Source organism: Ziziphus jujuba, chromosome 1, assembly GCF_031755915.1.
Source record: "Ziziphus jujuba cultivar Dongzao chromosome 1, ASM3175591v1".
Taxonomy (NCBI): Eukaryota; Viridiplantae; Streptophyta; class Magnoliopsida; order Rosales; family Rhamnaceae; genus Ziziphus; species Ziziphus jujuba.
Window position 1 is genome coordinate 48113846 of NC_083379.1, and position 22802 is coordinate 48136647.

Below are 22802 nucleotides of genomic sequence, written 5' to 3' on the forward strand. Positions count from 1 at the left end.
TTGGCGCATAGAAATTAAATTCTAAATATTCAGACCACACACAATAATCACAATTTAAATCCCCAAAATTAATTTGAAGGTGGGTCACTCACCTGGAGCACGCAATTAAACCATGATCCACCATGGGATCAATTCCATGACTCACCCGTGTTCCTAAAACACAATTCACATACAGTCAAATAAATTAATATTTTAATCGGGTAAATAATAGCCGGTACCCGGGGGGTCAAACACAAACGTTAACCAAAATAATCGAATAATATACCGAATCGAAGCTCGTGGAACGAGGATCGCATTACCGGTCTCCATCGACTCCAATTCCGCCGGAGGTGGTCGGAATTTGGCCGGAAAGCTTTGGCCGGTTTTAATCCCTTCGTATCTTGTAAATCGACGGGAGTTGAGTTAATTGGAGCTTAGAATCGGACTCAGAGGGCCCAAATTAGTGGGAAAGGACCGGTTGCACGATCGGTGGCTGCTGGAAAATGGCCAAACCAGCGGCACATCGGCCGCCGACTATGGAGGCCGATCCCAGCGCGTCGGCTGGCCATTCGGCCGGATATTTGGCCGCCGGTGTCGCCCAGCTGCGGACTTTCACGTCGGCCGGTGAGTGCGTGGTTCCGGTGGCCGGAAAAAGTGCAGCAAGGAGAGAGAGAGAGACGGTCAGGAGAGAAAGAAAGAAAGAAAGAAAGAAAGAAGAAGAAGAAGAAGGAGAGGAACAGGAATCGGGCCCCCTGGCTTTTTTTCCCACGTGGGGAAAAGAAAAGAAAAAGAAAAAGAAAAGAAAAAGAAAAAGAAAAAGAAAAAGAAAATAAAATAAAAATAATTAAATAATATTAATAATAATATTATTATTTAAAATAATAATTAAAATAATTTGATATTACACATGGTTGACATGTGGCACCTCACTATGGTGACACATGGTCACCTTCATTAAGTCACACATGGCACATCGTTACGCGTTTAAAAATAATATTAAAATAATACGGTGTTTGAAAAACTCTACAGGTCCATAACTTTCAAACCACATGTCCAAATCGGACGTGCCGCTAGTCTACGGACTTGTATTGACTAGCACTTTACAACCATGCATGAGTCAAAGCTCAACCTTGCATGAATAAAAAGTCAACTCCGGCACCCCTTGGACAGTTTGGACCTCAACTTGTTTTGCTCATAACTTTCAAACCGTAGCTCCGTTTTCAACGTGCTACTAGTCTACAAACTCGTGCCAACGTGTACTTCGTAACGGTACCTCAGTCAACCTAGAATTCCAACCGGGTCAAAAGGTCAACTTTTGATCCTTCGGTCAACGTGCAAAAATTCTGACATGGTTCGGGACGGGGTGTTACAATGAATGAATTAAATAGCATAAAAATTAATCAAACACATTTATTTATGTATATTCATCGAAATTATTCTATCTTTATTCTACCTTTTTCATCACATATATGAATCTTACATGAATCTTATAAAACAAATGAAAAAAAAATATCAAAAGAATGCATATCAATGTACCATATTCATTAAGGGAGATTCTAATTGACCAACAAAAAAATTATATTGGTTTTGATTTTAAAGCTTTTCTAAAAGTTTCAAAAGTTCTTCCAGGAAAATCATTTCCATGGTTAAAAAGGAAAGAAAACAAATTACACTTACGTATTTTTTTCTTCATTTTCTTTAATTTCTATGTCGTTATTTGTGTTTGGATTTCTACTTACAACTATTATATCATATGCGTGTTTGTTTACCTTATAAATCATGGAACTTCAATATTGTTCACGATTTCTTGTGTGCTAAATTGAAATTATTGTTTTCTTCAATATTTTATATGAGTTCTTATTAGCTAAATCACCAATTATTGTTCTCTTCAATATTGTTCACAAGTTCTTTTTGCTAAATTGCCAAATTTCCCTTCAAATTATTGTTTTCTCATTTGAAAGCAAAAAAATTTTTTACACATAATATGAGAGATTAATTATTGGTAAATTATTTGATAAAACCAAAAAATAATTATAATTTTTTAAAAAATTATAAAATTTTAAAAACTACATATTTTAATCTTTTTTGAACCCCAAAAAAAAAAAATTTGCTGATGTCATCGGTGACATCATCACACGATATGTTGTGCAGGCCAGACGACCTGTCGTTCAAGACAAACGACATGTCGTCTTACTTGAACGACATGAACGACATATCATCTGGCATGGACGACATGTCGTTGGCTCCTCCTTCAACCTCCCCTTGGGTCGACCCGAACTCAAGAAAATCGGTTCTCACACTTGACTCCCAGCCTGGCCGTAACTCCCACCTCCGACCACCTTTTCTGGCCAAACCGGTCCCCTTTTTTTCGTCTCTTCATTTCCTACTAATACCTAATATCAATTTACCCTAAAACCTAGTTTATAATAACTTCCATACAAAAAACTTAATTGAATATTAATTTATAAAATTTTCAATTTTAAACTGGTTTTAAACCCAAATAAATCAATTCCAAATCCTAAATGTGTTCCAAAGTACTCAAAAAAATGTCATATACTTCGAAAATTCAATGTATATTATGTAAATACAAATTATACAATATACATATATATACACACAGCAAACAATATTAAAAAATAAAAAATAAAAAACAGATGCTTACTTGAGGATGCTTTTGAGGGAGAATAGTGAAAGCTAAAAGTAAAAACAAAGGGAAGAAAGTAAGGATTTTTGTTTGTGTTGATTTCAAAAAGGAACGATGAATGCTGGACGAAGGGAAAAGTGGGTTTTTGTTTGTTTTGAATGAAAACTTTTAAAAAAGAATGGCGATGTTTTTAAGAAAATTGGATGAAGGAAAAGGTAAAATATAGGATATGCACGTCATTTGTAAGTTTATTAAGGGTAAAATTGATATTAAAGAGTAAAACAAAAACATCATAAAAGTGTGGGTATATATCCTTAAGAGGCTTCCAACAGAGGTAATGGGTCAAATTCCCCATTTTATATCTTATGTATTGTGCTAATTCACTAATAACTTATTTTCCAATTTACCTATATATATAAACACAATTTTATGCATATGAACAAAGCTTTTAAAGAATCCAATTCTGACAAAATTAAAATACCATTCAAACCAAAAAAAAAAAAAAAAAAAAAGAAGAAAAGATGACGCTTTTAAACAAAAGCGTAGGCAAAAGTGATAATAGCCACGCTTTTAGTTAAAATTGTCGGCTTTATTTCCATAATTTTTTTTCTTTTCTCTTTTTTTTTTTTTTTTTTTTTTTTTTTTTTTTTTACGTTTTGCTTTTATTTTTCTTAAACTTGGAGCTATCTATTAAACAATCTGAATTTGAAAAAAATAAAAGGAAAACTTAAAATATAGTTGACCAAATTGTAAAAATATTACATGAGTTAATATTTAATTTATTTAAAATATTATTTTTTATGCAAATACTTTTCAATTTTGTTGTCTTTTAATTATTTTTCATGAAGGTATCTTTTAAACAATCCCGTTTTTATAAAATTTAAGCACCATTAATACCAAAAAAGGAAAAAAAAAGAACAAGAAAAGCCTACGCTTTTAAGAAAAAGCATCGGCAAAAGTAATAATAGCCAACGCTTTTAGATAAAAAGTTGGCTTTGCTTCCTCTTTTTTTTTTTTTTTTTTTTTTTTTCCAAAGTTTTGCTCTTATTTTTTGTTCAAATTTGGAGCTTTCTATTAAACAACATGAATTTGAGAAAAATAAAAGCAAAACTTAAAAAATGGTTGACCGAATTGTAAAAGTATTTCATGGGTTAATATTTAATTTATTTGAAATATTATTTTATTATACAAATATTTAGATAAATTTTGTTGTCTTTTAATTATTTTGCATGAAGCTATCAGTTAAACAATCCAGTTTTGACAAAATTAAAACACCATTCAAACCAAAAAAAAAAAAAAAAAAAGGAAGCAAAGCTGACAGTTTTAGCAAAATGCGTCCCCCAAAGTGATAATAGACAATGCTTTTAGTTAAAAGAGTTGGCTTTGATTCTTTTTTTTTTTTTTTTTATTTGGAGCTATCTACTAAACAATCCGAATTGAAAAAAACAAAAGTAAAACTTAAAAAATAGTTGACCAAATTGTAAAAATATTACATGAGTTAATACTTAATTTATTTGAAATACTATTTTGTTATGTAAATATTTATTTTAATTTTTTTATCTTTTAATTATTTTGCATGAAGCTATCTTTTAAACAATCCAATTTTGACAAAATTAAAAGACCATTAAAACAAAATAAAAAATGAAGTCAATGCTTTTAGCAAAAAGCGTCCGCCAAAGTGATAATAGCCAACGCTTTAGTTAAAAGCGTTGGCTTTTATTTCATTTTATTTTTTTCAAATTTTGAACTTTTTATTAAACAATCCGAACGGAGAAAAATAAAAGCAAAACTTAAAAAATAGTTGACTAAATTGTAAAAATATTACCTGAGTTAATATTTAATTTATTTGAAATATTATTTTGTTATGCAAATATTTATTTTAATTTTGTTGTCTTTTAATTTTTTTGCATGAAACTGTCTTCTAAACAATCTAATTTTGACAAAATTAAAACACCATTCAAAAAAATAATAAAAGATAAAAAAACAAAACAAAGCAGAAACTTTTAACTAAAAGCGTCTCCCAATGTGATAATAGCCAACGCTTTTAGTTAAAAGCGTTGGCTTTGATTCCTTTTTTTTTTTTTTTATAAAAGTTTTGCTTTTGTTTGTTTGTTTGTTTGTTTGTTTTTTTTTTTAATTTGGAGCTATCTATTAAACAATCCGAATTGAGAAAAATAAGAGCAAAACTTAAAAAATAGTTGACCAAATTGTAAAAATATTATACGAGTTAATATTTAATTTATTTGGAATATTATTTTATTATGCAAATATTTATTTTAATTTTGCTGTCTTTTAATTATTTTGCATGAAGCTATCTTTTAAAGAATCCAATTTTGACAAAATTAAAAGACCATTCAAACAAAAAAAAATAAAAAATAAAAAACAAAGCAAAGCTGACGTTTTTAGCAAAAAGTGTCCACCAAAGTGATAATAGACAAAGCTTTTAGTTAAAAACGTTGGCTTTGATTCTTTTTTTTTTTTTTTTTTTTTTTTAGGTTTTGCTTTTTTTTAAAAAAAATTTTTTTAGCTATCTATTAAACAGTCCAAATTGAGAAAAATAAAAGGAAAACTTAAAAAATAGTTGACCAAATCGTAAAAATATTACATGAGTTAATATTTAATTTATTTGAAATATTATTTTTTTATACAAATATTTATTTTAATTTTGTTGTCTTTTAATTATTTTACTTGAAGCTATATTTTAAAGAATCTAATTTAAAAAAAAAATTAAAATACCATTCAAACAAAGAAAAAAAATTAAAAGATAAAAAATGAAGCAAAGCTGATGCTTTTAGCTAAAAGTGTTCGCCAATGTGATAATAGCCAACGCTTTGATCCTTTTTTTTTTTTTTTTTCAAATTTGGAGCTATCTATTAAACAATCTGAATTGAGAAAAATAAAAGCAAAACTTAAAAAATAGTTGACCAAATTGTAAAAATATTACATGAGTTAATATTTAATATGTTTGAAATATTATTTTGTTATGCAAATTTTTATTTTTATTTTTTTGTCTTTTAATTATTTTGCATGAAGTTAGCTTTTAGCCAATCCAATTTTGACAAAATTAAAACACCATTCAAATGAAAAACAAAAAAAGAAGAAGAAAAGCTTACGCTTTTAACTAAAAGCATTGGTCAAAGTGATAATAGCCAAAGCTTTTAGTTAAAAGCGGTGGCTTTGATTATTCTTCTGTTTTCTTTTTTTTTTTTTTTTAAAGTTTTGCTTTTATTTTTTTAAAATTCAGAGTTATCTATTAAATAATTTAAATTTGAGAAAAATAAAGAAATTCTTAAGAAAAAGAAACAAAGAAGAAGAAAAGCTTACGCTTTTAACTAAAAGCGTCAGCAAAAGTTATAATAGCCGATGCTTTTGCATAAAAACATCACCTTTTTTTTTTCAAGTCTGATTAATATGCATATAATTGTGTAAATATATTTACATAGATGAATTGGAAAATAAGTGGTTAATGAATTAACATGGTACATAAGTTACAAAAATAGGTCCTGAGATATCTGTGTATACACCTGGCTTGTAAAAACTTAAGTAGAGCAATGTGTTGCTTAGGCAAGACTTCTGCTGTCACTTTATTATTTGTTTTGTAGAACAAAGAATTTTATGTTAATTCAATAGCTGTATTTAAAAGGTTAAATATAGTGTGGGAAGATCTTGGTGGTATAGTTTAACATACCAATTAGCAATATGAAGTAAAATTAAAAATATTAACTAATGTTTACTTTTTCTTTTTTTTCTTCTGCAAGGTTTTTTTTTTTTGTTTGCAATTTTAACTTAATTAATTTTTGCAATATTAATTAACTTGTTTGTTAAATTAAGTAGTTTCAATTTTTTTAAAAAAAATATCAAAGCATTAGTCGACGCTTTTCTCATCAAAATAAATTTATCTTACTTTGATAAATTAAAAATAAAGAATTTAAAATTTAAAATTAAATAAATTAAATTGAATTAGTATATTAATTATTTTTCTATGTGTTTCTAATTAATATATTCAATATTTAGATACATTTATATAAAATATAAAACACAAGATAATGTTAAAATTACATACACAAACCGACCTTTTTTTTTTTACATCACTGGTTCGTAAATAAAAAAAAATATTATATGTTTTTTTAATATAGTTATTCTTCTTCACACTTCTAAAATTAAATTAAATAAATATAAATTACAAAATAAAATTATAATAGTCGACATTTTTGTTACAAAAATATCGGCCAATATTTACCATTTTTTCCAACGCTTTGTTCGTAAAAGCGTCGGCTAATGTTTTTAATCATCAATCTAGTGACACCGAAGAAAAGCGTTGCTTATTTTTGTTATATTAAACGATGCTTAATCTTTAGCCTTTTTTGAAAGAATCGTATATTTTTGTGTTTTAGTCGATGCTTTAACTTCAGTATCGCAGCTTTCTTTTCATAAACAGTTTTTTTTTTTTTTTTTTAACTTCGCATAATTAGTATTGATAGATCGATATTTTCGCATGGTGGGCATTTGTTTCTTCATCTCGGCATTGATGAATCACTTGCTCATTCACCAGGGTGCTTTGTCTATGATTGTATGAATGATAAGGAAAGATAGATTCAATGGATTGTGGCATCGAACAATACAGCCAATGTCCCAAAAAAATCGAGTAACTATATAATTAAGCTAGCTTAAATAATATATATTATATTTAAGTTAGTATTTTACTGGTTTACTCCTCTGTCTATCTCTATATATATAATCATGCATGCATGCCTTTAACCATATAAAATAATTCCACTCCCCATGTTGATGGCCACAACCTGGTTATTTAACACAGCTAAGCAGCTTGAATATGATATTAACTGATAAGGATGGTCGATATTATGCTATGACTGTCCTCCAGTTGTTTAAACCACCTCGTGATAAACACCAATTGAATTCGTAGGTTACTAATTACATATGTTTAAAGATGGATCTTTTGCATCTATATATGTTATGGTCTCTCCCAAAGAGCCATTGACAGATTTTAAGGATGGTATACCTATTAATCATGGTAACTAATCCATGATTAATAATTGGGTTATCCATGTATAAAATTTTGGATGACCAAAAAAAATAAATAAATAAAACAAGACAGAGATAGAAAGGCACAGGTTTTTTTCTTTGTATTTGTTTTTTTTTTCCTCATATCAACTTCAATCAATTCTAGTTCTATTGCATAGTAGATTCTATAGATATAGAAGATATCAATTTGAAGGAAGATATAAGAGTACCAATAAAATAAATACAAATCTTTCTTCTAGATGTTGTATCAAATTGTACGGAATAGAACAAAAAACGAATAAAAAAAATTGCATTTAGTTTTTAAAAACCAGCATATTTTTTATGTTGCTAGTAATATTTTATGTGATTTTTCTAGATCCATATTTTTATAAAGGAAGTACAATCTAGAAAATAAATAGATCGATAATTATAATTAAAAGTAAAGAACAACTGGTTTTGAACAATAGATGTCTTTGACATCCAACCCTGGTAATGAATAACCTATTAGAATTTTTTAATGACAGTTCCAAAAAAGTGCACCTCTATATCAAAAAAACGCATTAGGAAAAATATTTGTAAAAGGAAGGGATATTCGGAATCATTAAAGCTTTTTCGTTAGCAAAATCTCTTTCTACGAGGAATTCAAAAAGTTTTTTTTGTGCAACAAATAAATAATCCAAGATTGGGAAAAATCTAAATTGATTTGACTCGAAAAGTAATCTAGTTTCAGTTTTTTTTTTTTTTTTAGTTTGGTTTTTATTTTATATTTTATAAGTTATAGAAATAAAAAAAATTGATAATTTATCAAAGTTAAAATAATTAAACTAATAAAAGGAACAATTTATATTCCTTATTGGTTTGATCCGATCAATAGTAATATTAAATAAATTGAAGTTGTTTTGCTCTTATAACCGAATAAGAATTTTGTTTTAACTGAAATTTGAAAATCTAAAAACCATATTTTTTTTTGTTTGAAAAAAGAGTAAAAGCAAACACAAGATTTCACCTTTCTTTTTAGTATGTTTTATAATTTTCAATGTGGGGATTCTTACTTTCCTAATCGATTTGATAATTCAATAATAACAAAGATTTGTCTTTTATATTTATATTATTTTTATACTATATATTCATATTCTAAATATTTAGAATACTGTAGAATATAGAATAGCAGGTATAAGATCTTTAGTCAAAATGAATAGATCATTTAAAATAATAGATCATTGAAACTAATTGATTAAGTTTAGAATGTGTCTTATCACTTTCTAAATTCTTATTTCTCTAAGTTCGTATCACTAAAAATCCCTAACTTTCACCCTAATTAATAAAAACCCCTCTTACCTTTTTTAGGTGACTATACAAAGACTCTGTTGATTTTTTCTTTGTGGATAATTTTTTTGTAGATTCATAAAATCCCATAAATGAGAAATGAATCATTAAAAAATGCACATTATAAAGATAAATAACATTTTTGAGTTTTACCCATGGATTGAAGTCCGAAATATTTAGGTACAACAGTTCCCGTTTAATCGAGCATAAACTAATAAATTCTGAAAAAACCCAGTGTTAAGTTAAATAAAACTGACACCCTAATACCAAATATAATGATATAGTGAGAAAAAATAAGGGTTTTTGTTGAAAACGATACTCTCAAATCCTTAATTTTGAAATTTTCAAAAAGTTTTTTCTTAATCATCAATTTTAATATTTCCTAAAATATATTGCATTGAATTGTTTCCTTTAATCTTGATGATTGAATAAAAATAGGTTATTATGATTTTGAGCAAGCCACTATGGTGAAATCGGTACACATGATGCTCTTAAGAAGCAGTGCTAGAGCATCTCGATTCAAGTCCGAGTGGCGGCATGGCATCTTCTAAAAGAGTAAGTCTTATAATGAAATCAACTCCCAATTTCCATTCCTATAATTGAGGTACGCTGCTTTTAATTTAAAAAATTTATGATATTTTCAACTTTATAGCATATCTTAACTCATATATCTTTTTCGATCATTTCAATTGTAATTACAATTCATTTAATAACCTTATTAGTTGATGAAATCGTAGGCCTATATGATTCATCAAAAAAGGGCATGATAGCTACTTTTTTTTTTTTTTTTTTTTTCTGAATAATAGGATTATTAGTTACCCGGTGGATTTATTTGGGACATTTATCATTAAGTAATTTATATGAATCATTAATCTTTCTTTCATGGAGTTTTTTCATTATTCATCTGGTTTCTTATTTTTTTTTTTTAAAAAATCATTTTAATTTAAACGCAATAAGCGCCCCAAGTGCTATTTTTACCCAAGGTTTTGCTACTTCGGGTCTTTTAACGGAAAGGCATCAATCCGCAATATTAGTCCTAACTCTTCGATCCCATTGGTTAATGATGTATATCTATATGATGGTATTAGGTTATGTAGCTCTTTATGCGGCTTGTTATTATCAGTAGCTCTTTTAGTCATTACATTTCGAAAATTAATAAGGATTTTTAGTAAAAGCAACAATTTTCTAAACGATCCACTTTCTTTTGGTGAGATTCAATACGTCAGTGAAAGAAACAATCTTTTACAAACCACTTCGTTTCTTTCTTTAGGAATTATTACAAATCTTTTAACAATTGGATCTTTGGAGCTACTGTATTATTGGCCTCGAGTTTATCTTTTTAACCATAGGTATCCTTTCGAGAGTAGTGTCGGCTAATGAAGCATGGGGATCATATTGGAATTGGGATCTTAAAGGGACTTGGGCATTTATTACTTGGACCATATTTGTGATTTACTTACATACTCAAACAAATTTTAGAAGTGTAAATTCCACAATTGTGGCATCGATGGGATTTCTTATAATTTGGATATGCTATTTTGTAGTTAATCTATTAGGAATAGGGTTGCATAGTTATGGTTCATTTACATCAATATCGAATTAAGTTGAAGAAAGGGCTTGACAAATACAAACCTAGGACAATGTAAGCATATATATATAAAAAAAACTTCATGTAAGCCATTGAGAAATCTTTGAATCAAGTAATGTAAACGATGCAAAGGTTTCTCAATGGCTTAGATATTTGGTTAAAATAGAATTCCAATTCATTTTTTTTTTATTTTAGTTAGCTAAACATACAAGAAGAAAAAATATATATTTTTATTTTACAATGAACGGTTTTCACAATCATAGGATTTCTGTTAGATGTTTTTGTTTTTTTACTAAGGAAAAGTATCAATAAAAAAAATTAGACAGAATAGCTTCGACTTTATCAATTGATAGTGAGAAAATGAAATCCAGATAAATCCCAATAGCTATTACAGGTAGCAGCATAGAGAGCAAAACAAATAGCTCTTGTGGCCCATAATCGAAAAAATAAGAGTTTGGAGCATTAAAAAGCTTGTATCCATAGAACATCTAATGTAACATAGATAATGAGTAAATAAGAGTTAATATCATTCCATTTGCCATTACAAAAGTAATTACTATTTTTGTAATTAAAAGATATTTTTGACTAGTAAGTATTCCAAAAAATAATATCAATTCTGCAACAAAACCACTCATACTCGGTAATGCAAGAGAAGCCATCGATAAGATACTAAAAGTCATGAATATATTTGGAATTACGATAGCCATTCCGCAAATCTCCTTGAGATAAACAAGATGTATTCTATCATAACTCGTTCCTACCAAGAAAAAAAGCACAGCACCAATAAATCCATGAGAGATTATTTGTAAAATGGCTCTATTGAGTCCTGTATTGTTTATAGAACTAATTCCTATAATTATGAAACCCATATGAGATATGGAGGAATAAGCTATTCTTTTCTTTAAATTACATTGCCCCAGAGATGTTGAAGCTGCATAGATTATTTGAATTGTGCCTATTATGATCAACCAAGGAGAAATATAGAATGAGTGTGAGGTAATAATTGCATATTTATCTGAACCACTCCATACGCTCCCATTTTTTAATAATATTCCAGCTAGAAGCATACAAGTACTGTAATGTGCCTCTCCATGGGTGTCTGGTAACCATGTATGTAAGTGTATAATTAGCGATTTGATAGCAAAAGCAATAAAAAAATGATTTCCAGCGCTACAGGATATGATTGATTAGCTTATGTTTCAAAATTTTATGTTGGTTAATTAAAACCATATAAACCAATACCCATAACTCCTATTAATAAAAAAACAGAAGCTCCTGCAGTGTACAAAATAAATTTTGTAGCTGAATACAAACATTTCTTTCCACCCCATATGGATAGAAGTAGATAAACTGGAATTAATTCTAACTCCCACTGGATGAAAAAAAGTAAAAGGTCTTGAGAAGAAAATTGTCCTATTTGACTGCTATACATTGCTAACATCAAGAAATGGAATAATCGAGAATCTCTAGTAACCGGCCAGACCGCTAACGTAGCTAAAGGAGTGATAAATGCTGTCAGTAAAATAGGCCCTATAGAAATTCCATCTATTCCCAATCTCCAGTAAAAATAAAAAAAAAATGGATCCATTTATAATTCTGTGTAAGTTGGATTAATGGATCATCCAATTGGAAATGATACCCAAATGTATAGGTTAGGATTAATGGATCATCCAATTGGAAATGATACCCAAATGTATAGGTTATTAGAAGGAGTTCTATTATGCATATACAAATAGTATACCACCTAATTACCTTATTCCCTCTATGAGGGAGAAAGAAAATTATAGAACCCCCAGATATTGGCAAAACTACAACTATCGTTAACCAAGGAAAATCATTCGTGGTAAAAACAACATACACTTGGACTAGAAAAACCCGTGCTCAAAAGTATAAAATAAAATATATTATTTGAGCATGGGTTTTTGTAGGTAAAAAAAATTAAATATATTCAAGTAAGGTTTTCTGAAACGTATCAATAAACTAGCCCCATACTTTGACTTGTTTCATGCTATAAATAAACTCAAACACTCAAGAAATCTATTGGACAGGTGGATTCACATCTTTTACAACTGACACAGTCCTCTGTTCTTGGAGTAGAAGTGATTTGCTCAGCTTTACACTCATCCCAAGGTATCATTTCTAATAAATCCATGGGGCAGGCTCGGAGACATTGAGTACATCCTATACACGTATCATAGATCTTTACTGAATGTGACATTGGATCTATAAATTTTTTGAACATTCTAAATTTTTGATCTAGTAAATTTATAAATAAATCATATATTTAGACACCAAATGATCAATGATTTACCAGAATTTTTTAAATCAATCTACTTCTGGACCGACTCATGTAAGGGAGCCAAGATACTTTGATTTCTTACTTTTTCGCAAACATGATCATACATTGTGTATAATACATGCTAATTTGAATTTATGAATATTCTAATTTCTATGATTAATACTACTTATTCAACAAATTCAATTGATTAATACGAGTTGATTTTCTATTATGATAAATTGACGAAACAATAGCCGGTCCAATAGCTGCTTCAGCAGCTGCAATAACTATAACAAAAATTGAAAAAATATTGCCTTTTAATTGGTGACTATCAAAAAAATCAGAAAATGTTACATAATTTATATTAACCGCATTCAGTATAAGTTCAAGACACATAAGGGCTCTAACCCAGCTTATCATATAATAACGGTTTGATTACTTAAAAGTTATAACTTTACATTTTGGTTGGGTAGCTATGGTATTTTAGTGTGAAATAGTATATTTCCCCTTATATCATTAGTCAAGTCATTTATCAGATTCATAAAATATTCGCTGCTATGTCTTAATCAACCATAGCTTATTAGGATAAAATATTGTTACCACTAGCAAAGGATACCATTTTGGGAATAACCTAGTTGATAGCTGCCGGTTATTAGTTTAGGGTAACGTTATCTGTTATGTCAACAAATTGCTAAGTTCGTCGGGCCAGTACTATGGTATTAGACAATCCTAATTAGTTTGAAACAATATCTGTTATGTTATCAGGCGCATTCATAATGCATTACTTAATGGCCCCATTTTTAGTACTATTTCTTACAAGTGAATTTATGCCTAACCCTTTGGCCGATTATACCATAATTCATCTACCAAAAATGAATATTTTATGAATGAACCATTACTAATATTAATATCCTCAATATACAAATGATAGCTATAAATTGCACAAACGTGCCTGCATGAATATTTCATAAATTGTTATTATTTATCTTTTAGGTGGCACATGTACCAGATAATTATTCAGTTTAATAATAACTTCAAAACTCAGGTTAGCTTGACTTGTTTTAGGCTGTATAACAAAGGTTTATCATAATTGACAGCAAATCAAATATTATTATAGTTTATTTTAAATAATTAACCCATTTCCTTTGACCATTTCAAGCTTTGGCCATTATCAGCTATGTTTCATGAAAATTTGATGATATCCTTAAGCTAATTCTTTAAAAATTAAAAGGATAACTGTATGGATCGGTCCAATCTAAATCTAGTTGTTTAAAACATAAGCTTTTGTTCTTTGAATTATAGATATAGTGCAGTAGTACTTGTCTTTCTCTATTTATCTTTATCCTTTTAGAATTCTTTGTATCAGATATTCTTCTACATTTTACAAATACTTTTAGAATGTTCTAATCTAATTTTTGGACATAGTATTGACCTCATGTATAGTTTTGCTGTTGTGGTTTTTTTTTTTTTTTTAATCTATATATTGAGGTATTATTAATAATACTTGTGTTTGGTTGTCCACGTTTTAAGTGAGGTTCCATTGAATATCCTTTAAGGATTGTCCAGTGGGATTTCACAAGACGGGACCACTCGGGAGATCTTGGGAGGATTCCCAAGGCGGGTCCTATCACTGTATGTATTGTCACTGATGGATAAGTTTGACCGATTCCTACAACTGTATTGGTAATAAAATGTGTACATACAATGACAAAAAGAGGAAGGTTAAGTGACAAAAACCGATATCACAATAAAGCTTCAATCTATGACAAAGATATTTTTTCTCATAATTATATGCTCATTTAATGACAAATTACACAGTTTATCACTAAACCGCTTTGTGACGGGTCTATCATGGCAAGCATGAAACAATCTAAAATATAAGCTATCAGGCGCCTAATGTTTTATGATCTGGGTTTATGTTATGGGTAAAAATCCCTTAGGATGCATGCCCATCAATTTATATATATATATATTTAAATTAAAAGCAAAAAAATATTAAAAATATTAAAATAGTTAACTATATATACTATAAAAATTAACTAAATATAGTATGAATTATGGCACTAAACCCCATGTACATATATTAGGTCCCATCTAATAGTTATAATTACCTACCATCAATGTACTATTAATTAGTGATCATCTCATCATGATCATTAATTATTAAGGATCAAATCTTTGGTACACAATCGAATGACGTCTAATACCAACTGTGTAGTTTTTAAGGGCATGATAATTGTCCTATTCGAATGCCATATAGGGAATTTAGTATATCATTCATCGGGACTGTTTAATAATACGTTAACATTATGAAACCTCTTAAAGAAACCATATGCAATCAACCAATTGAGAAAAACAATAGAATTGCTTAAAGCTGCAGCCCTAAACCCTAATTATTTCTACGTGATATCATACTATCGCATAAGGTTATTAAGAATTTATACAATGAATAAACCCACAACACCACCGTCTCAATTATTGTTCTGTTATTATAAATCATAGAGATGAATATTAAGTGACATAACAGGTATTGTAGTTATTGATATTTGTAGGACAATCCAATATGGATACACTTGTTATTAACCATTGATATTCCACATATTTACCAATATTGGGTTAAACAATGTACAACATGTATACTTAATAAACCGAGAGATGGTAAATATCGGTATTACCCACGTTTTGGCGGTTATCAGACATTAAGGTTATAATTAGGTTAGGTTAGGGAATTGATACCATACTATTATTCTTACACTAGTCCATAACCAACTAGTATCATTAGTATCCACAATATTTTTAACCCAACCAGAGCTTTAAGGAAATATCTGGTCTACCATTGATAACTTAATTGGCCAACTAAATTGGCTAATATTTGATCAGCATCCTCATCCCTTGCTATAATCATCATATTATAATGGTGAATGGATTGAATTGGAGACATTTTTGTCACCATATGACCTAATCGGATCATGTGCTTTATTTATTAAACTGAACAGATGAATAATATTGGATCCCAATTCCAATATGATCCTCATGCTTCATTAGCCCACACCACTTCCGAAAGGATACCTATGGTTAAAAAGATAAACCCGAGGCCAATAATACAATAGCTCCAAAGATCTGTAATAATTCCTAGAAGAAAGAAATGAAGCAATTTGTAAAACATTGTTTCTTTTACTAATGTATTGAATCTGACCAAAAGAAAGTGGATCATTTACGAAATTGTTGATTTTACTAAAAATCCTTATTAATTTTCGAAATGTAATGACTAAAAGAGCGACTGGTAATAACGATCCACATAAAAGAGCTACATAGCCTAATACCATCATACAGTTGTACATCATTAACCAATGGGATTGAAGAGCCAGGACTAATATTGCGGATTGATGCATTTCAGTTAAAAGACCCGAAATAGTAAAACCTTGGGTAAAAATAGCACTTAGGGCGGTTATTGCGTTTAAATTAGAATGGTTTTTTTGTTTTTTAAAATAGGGAACAAGATGAATAATGAAGAAACTCCATGAAAGAAAGATTAATGATTCATATAAGTTACTTAATGGTAAATGTCCTAAGTAAATCCATCGGGTAACTAATAATCCTGTTATACAGAAAAGGTAGCTATCGTGCCCTTTTCTGATGAATCATATAGAGGTTATTAAATGAATTGTAATTACAATTGAAACGATCGAAAAGGATATATGAGTTAACATATGCTCTAAAATTGAAAATATCATAAATTTTTGAAATTAAAAACAGGGTACCTCAATTAGAGGAATGGAAATCGGGAATTTATTTCATTATAGGACTTACTCTTTTAGAAGATGCCATGCTGTTACTTGGACTCGAACCGAGATGCTCTAGCATTGCTTCCTAAGAGCAGCGTGTCTACTGATTTCACCATAGTGGCTTGCTCGAAATCATAATAACCTATTTTTAATCAATCATAGAGATTAAAGGAAATAATTCAATGCAATATATTTGAGGAAACTTTAAAATTGATGATTAAAAAAAACTTTTTGAAAGTTTCAAAATTAAGGATTTAAATGTATCATTTTGAACAAGAATCCTTATTTTCCTCAATATATCATTATGTTTAGTATTAGAGTATTAGTTTTATTTAACTTAACACTGGGTTTTTTTAGAATTTATTAGTTTATGCTCGATTAAACGGAAAGTGTTGTACGTAGATATTTCAGACTTCAATCCATGGATAAAACTTAAAATGTTCTTTATCTTTATAATGTGCATTTTTTAATGATTCATTTCTCATTTATGGAATTTTATGAATCTACAAAAGAATTATCCACGAAGAAAAAATCAGTAGAGTCTTTGTATAATCACCTAAAAAAGGTAAAAGGGGTTTTTATTAATTGGGGTGAAAGTTAGGGATATATAGTGATATGAACTTAGAGAAATAAGAATTTAGAAAGTGATAAGACACATTTTAAACTTAATCAATTAGTTTCAATGATCTATTATATTAAATGATCTATTCATTTTGACTAAAGATCTTATACATGCTCTTCTATATTCTATAGTATTCTAAATATATTAGAATATAAATATATAGTATAAAAAGAATATAAACAAAAAAGACAAACCTTTGTTATTATTGAATTATCAAATCGATGGGGAAAATAAGAATCCCCACTTGAAAATTATAAAACATACTAAAAAGAAAGGTGAAATCTTGTGCGTGCTTTTCCTCTTTTTTCAAAAAAAAAAAAAAAATACCGTTTTTAGATTTTCAAATTCAGTCAACACAAAATTCTTGTTCGACTATAAGAGCAAAACAACTTCAATTTATTTAATATTACTATTGATCAGATCAAACCATTAAAGAATATATATTATTCCTTTTATTAGTTTAATTATTTTAACTTTGATAAATTATCAAATTTTTTTTTAATTTTTATAACTTATAAAATATAAAATAAAAATAAAACTAGAAAAAAAAAATTAAACAACTTAAAAAAAAAAAAAACTAAAACTAGATTACTTTTCGAGTCAAATCAATTCAGATTTTTCCCAATCTGGGATTATTTATTTGTTGCACAAAAAAGACTTTTTGAATTCCTTGTAGAAAGAGATTTTGCTAATGAAAAAGCTTTCAATGCTGCCGAATATCCCTTCCTTTTCCAAATATTTTTCCGAATGCATTTTTTTGATATAGAGGTGCGCTTTTTTGGAACTGCCATTAAAAAATTCTAATACGTTATTCATTACCAGGGTTGGATGTCAAAGACATCTATTGTTCAAAACCAGTCATTTTTTACAATTAATTATAATTACCGATCTATTTAGTTTCTAGATTGTACTTCCTTTATAAAAATATCGATATAGAAAAATCGCATAAATATTACTAGCAACATAAACAATATGGTGGTTTTTAAAAATTAAATACAAATTTTTTTTATTTGTTTTTTTTCTTTCTATTCCATACAATTTGATACAACATCTGGAAGAAAGATTTGTATCTATTTTATTGGTATTCTTATATCTTCCTTCAAATTGATATCTTCTATATCTATAGAATCTACTATGCAATAGAACTAGAATTGATTGGAGTTGATATGAGAAAAAAACAAATACAAAGAAAAAATCCTATGCCTTTCTATCTCTATCTAATTTTTCTTTTTCTTTTTTTTTTGGTCATCCAAAATTTTATACATGGAATAAAATACATCAAAATGTTTAATAACCCAACCCCTATTGATACGAACCTAGGACGACTTGCTCCTAAACCCGTATTATATTAGCCCGGATCTTAATTAAGTTCAAGTTCTAATGGAATAGACCTCAACCCCTAACCAACCTGTAGTTAGAAACCTTGGTATAATGTAGACGCCACAATAGGGGATGGAAAACCTATTGATAAGTCAAGCTAAAACAACCAATTCTCTAATGGTGTTTTAGGTGTTCTCAAAGAACAAAGAGATAATTAATCTCACAAGTATTTTCTTTATCAAATCAAAGTTTTTATTCTTATTGAAAAATAAGCCTTTAAATAGGATACAAAGCCACGAAATAAAACCCTAGAACATAAAGAAAACGGGCCACCACACATAAAGAAACCTAGTTGGCCAAAACTATACTTCCTTTCCTAATCTAAGTTTAATTAATTAATTAATTCCTTTATATTAAATTAGAAATTAATTAATTTACAATGGAAAGAATAAAATAAAAACCTTCCTAAAGTTATTTGTCCAGAAAATAAATAAAAACCGAAAAGTAATGGTAGTTTCCTAAAACAAAAAGTAAAAACAAATTAGGAAACTAAAAATGCTAGCCTTTTGATCAAGTTGACTTTGATCAATCTTTGACCTCTTTGAGCTTCAAATCACCTTCTAGATTCTTTTTAGGATGCCAAATAAGCTGAATATGAAGTCCCACACGTTGCCCATGCTTGGAAAAATAAGAAAAGGCTAATACAGTAAAATACAATAAAGCCAGCAAGCAATACAGCAAATTCGGCCAAATTGTTGATGCTGTCCGTACAAGCCCTTTTTGATTGCATTTGAGGCTGCTTTAACTTGATTCCATGACCTCTTAGGCATATGTATTGAACCCGTAAAGCATTGGAACCATTTCATGCTTCCCGGACTCCAAAAATGTACCAAAACTGTCACCCAGGTTCGTATCGGCTTCCACCACTTGGATGCTTCGAATAGGCTTTGTATCTTCAAGTATGGACAAGCTCTGTTGAGATTGATTACCCTTTATATAAATACTCCCAGGTTGCCCTAAAATTTCTTAATTTGAGCTCTTGTGATTGGCCTAGTCTTCATCCGTGTCGAGTCAGCACCCCAGCGGGTTATCGGTGGAGCGGGCTCGGACGGAATCACCTCACCTATCTTTATTAAAAAAAAAAAAAAAAACTTTAGTAATTTGTTTCTATTAATTATTCATTTTATTTAATTGGTCAAGCTTGATAAATGAGTAAATCTAGTTAAGTTTTAAAAAATTAGAATGAAACTAGTAGTTAATCTGTGAAAAGATACATGATAGATTGTTTTATAAAAGCTATTTTAGGAATTCCTTCTTTAAATTTTATATAAAGTCATGTGTTGGAGTCATCGTTTCTTTATCATAACCTTTCTGAAAATTTCCTTTTATTGGAATAGAAGACAATCAATCGGTTCAAATTCGTTACTGATTCTGAATAATCCAACTAAAACTAAAATAAATAACTTTTATTTTATAAGTTAAATATGGGTTATTTATGCTTCATATCACAATAAAAAACTGTTTTTGGTGAAATTTTTTATCCTTGCTCTATATATATAAATAAATTATTATAATACGTAATAGTAATAAAAATATAAATTTTCATCTTTTGTATCTTCATAAAATTTGACTTAATAATTGACTTAAAAAATGCATTTCTTTTTCACTAGTAACATGGTCACATCGTTTGACCAACTCTAACCTCTTTATTTGAAATATTTGAGGTAGTTGAGAAAGATTCAGAATAATTAAAGCTAGAAAATTCTATTTCAGTTTGTATATCTTAACCTTTTTTATTAATTGATCCTTTTCAAAAGAAATAAAAGCCGGTGAACATAAACAATTAATTTAGATAAAAAAATTCTTTTTTAGGGAATATACATATCAATATTCATGGATCATACCTTTCATTTCCTCTCCCTAGTCATTTCGGGTTAAGAAGATGTGAAAGCACCCCTCTCTATATAAGAACAGTGCATTCCGAGGTGTGAAGTGGGAGAGAAGGGATTTCATAATTGGGGTTTTGAATAAGATGACCATTCCATTTTTCAATTTTCATTTTTTTTTCATATTGAAAAAATAAAGTAATAAGAATGAGAGGTGTTAAGCTTTTCATCACCCTGGCGTCAAGCTATTTTTCCGCAGAACCTCCCCTACAGTATCGTCATAGCAGTAGAGTTTAACCACCAAGTTTAGGATGGATTGGTGTGGTTCCTCTACGCCTAAGACATCAGAATGTCGAACCATGAACGAAGAAAGGCATGAGAGAAAAGCATATTGGCTTGTGATTGGTTGTGGTACCGGAAGCTCTGAGGAAGTTGGAATAGTATGGGTGGGCTTACTACTTAGATGCTTTCAGCAGTTATCCGCTCTGCACTTGGCTACCCAGCATTTAACGTGGGCACAATAACAGGTACACCAAAGGTGCTTCCTTCTTGGTCCTCTCGTACTACGGAAAGGTCCTCTCAATGCTCTAATGCAGACATCGGATATGGACCGAACTGTCTCACGACATTGTGAACCCAGCTCATGTACTACCTTAATGGGTGAACAGCCCAACTCTTTGAACATACTACAGCCCCAGGTGGCGAAGAGCCGACATCGGGGTGCCAAACCTTCCCATCGATGTGAGCTATTAGGGAAGATCAGCTTGTTATCTCTAGAGTAATTTTTATCCATTGATCGATGCCTTTCCATTCGGCACTGTCGGATCACTAAGGCCATTGGTATTGCGAGAATTCTTAATTCATGAGTTGTAGGGGGTGACTTACATCACAACAAACAGAGACTAAAGAAGTGTTCAAAGTCAGTGTTAAAGATTATAAATTGACGTATTACACTCCTGACTATGAAACCAAAGATACTAATATCTTGGTAGTGTTTCGAGTAACTCCTCAACCTGAAGTTCTGCCTAAGGAAGCAGGGGCCACGGTAGCTGCTGAATCTTCTACTGGTACATGGACAACTGTATGGACTGACAGGCTTACCAGTCTTGATTGTTACAAAGGTCGATGCTATGACCTTGAGCCCGTTGCTGGGAAGAAAATCAATATATTGCTTATGTAACTTACGCCTTAGACCTTTTTGAAAAAGGTTCTGTTACTAACATGTTTACTTCCATTATAGGTAATATTTTTGGGTTTAAGGCCCTGTGAACTCTAGATTTGGAGGATTTGTGAATCCCTCCTTCTTATATTAAAACTTTCCAAGGACCACCTCATGGCATCCAGGTTGAAAGAGATAAATTGAATAAGTATAGCCGCCCCCTATTGGGATGTACTATTCAACCTAAATTGGGGTTATTTGTTGTGAATTACAGTCGAGCAGTTTACGAATGTCTTTGTGGTGGACTTGATTTTACCAAAGATGGTGAGAACGTAAATACCTAACCATTTATGCATTGGAGAGACCGTTTCTTATTTTGTGCTGAAGCCATTTATAAAACACAGGCTGAAACAGGTGAAATCAAAGGGCATTACTTGAATGCTATTGTGGGTACATGCGAAGAAATGAAATAGGTAAAGCGTTATGTCTATCTAGTGGAGATCATATTCACACTGGTACTGTAGTAGGTAAACTTGAAGGGGAAAAAGACATCACTTTAGGCTTTGTTGATTTACTACGTGATGATTTTATTGAAAAAGATTGAAGCCGCAGTATTTATTTCACGTAAGATTGGGTCTTTCCACTAGGTGTTATCCTTGTCGCTTCAGGGGGTATTCATGTTTGGCATATGCTCGCTCTGACCCAGATCTTTAGAGATGATTCCGTACTATAGTTCAGCGGAGGAACTTTAGGAAACCCTTGGGGAAATGCACTCGGTGCCGTAGCTAATCGAGTAGCTCTAGAAGCATGTGTACAAGCACGTAATGAGGGATGTGATCTTGCTCGTGAGGGTAATGAAATTATCCGTGAGGCTAGTAAATGGAGTCATGAACCAGCTGCTGCTTGTGAAGTATGGAAAGAGATTGAATTTGAATTTGAAGCAATGGATACTTTGTAATCCAGTAATTACTTACTGTTCATTCTCTTAATTGTAATTGAAATTAAACTCAACTCAATCTTTTAGTAAAAGGATTGAGCCGAATACAAAGATTTTATCAATTTTTAATAGATATAGACCTATCTAGATATACAAGATCTTAAATACAAAATATAAGGCGAAACAAAATGGCCTGGAGTAGTTGACACATTTGCTAGAGAATATTTTGAAAAGGAAATGGTTGGAGATATGGGTA

At 29.9% G+C, this 22802-nt stretch overlaps 1 pseudogene; it reads left to right on the top strand.

Annotated features, from left to right (window-relative positions):
* Nucleotides 1-21312: 21312 nt before the first annotated feature.
* LOC125418569 (ribulose bisphosphate carboxylase large chain-like) lies at nucleotides 21313-22567 on the top strand (annotated as a pseudogene).
* The last annotated feature ends 235 nt before the right edge of the window (nucleotides 22568-22802 follow it).